Source organism: Schistocerca nitens, chromosome 4 (assembly GCF_023898315.1).
Source record: "Schistocerca nitens isolate TAMUIC-IGC-003100 chromosome 4, iqSchNite1.1, whole genome shotgun sequence".
Lineage (NCBI taxonomy): Eukaryota > Metazoa > Arthropoda > Insecta > Orthoptera > Acrididae > Schistocerca > Schistocerca nitens.
In genome coordinates this window covers 255,526,367-255,526,912 of record NC_064617.1, presented here as the reverse complement: position 1 = coordinate 255,526,912, position 546 = coordinate 255,526,367, and the positions used below count along the sequence as shown (strand labels likewise).

Below are 546 nucleotides of genomic sequence, written 5' to 3'. Positions count from 1 at the left end.
CTCTTTTCCCAATCTAGCACTGAAATTACCAAGTAACAAGAATTTATCTTTAGTAGGCATCTTGACTAGAGCACTGTTCAGTTGATGATTGAACTGATTGTTTGTATCCCATCTTTCCAAAGTGGGACCAGAGGCAGAGACGAGGATGACAAAGCTACCTCCAGCGGGGGGAATTCGAAGAGCCAAAATTATTACACTGGCATCAGTAGGAGTTAATAAATAGCCAACGGTCTTGCCGCAGTGGTAACACCGGTTCCCGTCAGATCACCGAAGTTAAGCGCTGTCGGGCTGGGCTAGCACTTGGATGGGTGACCATCCAGTCTGCCGAGCGCTGTTGGCAAGCGGGCGGCACTCAGACCTTGTGAGGCAAACTGAGGAGCTACTTGCTCGGAAACTGATATACGGCTGGGAGAGCGGTGTGCTGACCACATGCCCCTCCATATCCACATCCAGTGACGCCTGTGGGCTGAGGATGACACGGAGGCCGGTCGGTACCTTTGGGCCTTCATAGCCGGTTCAGGACGAGTTTAAAAACAGGAGTTAATA

At 50.9% G+C, this 546-nt stretch overlaps 1 pseudogene; it reads left to right on the top strand.

The window, feature by feature from the left end:
- The first annotated feature begins 222 nt into the window (after window positions 1-222).
- On the top strand, window positions 223-340 carry LOC126253922 (5S ribosomal RNA; annotated as a pseudogene).
- Window positions 341-546: the final 206 nt, after the last annotated feature.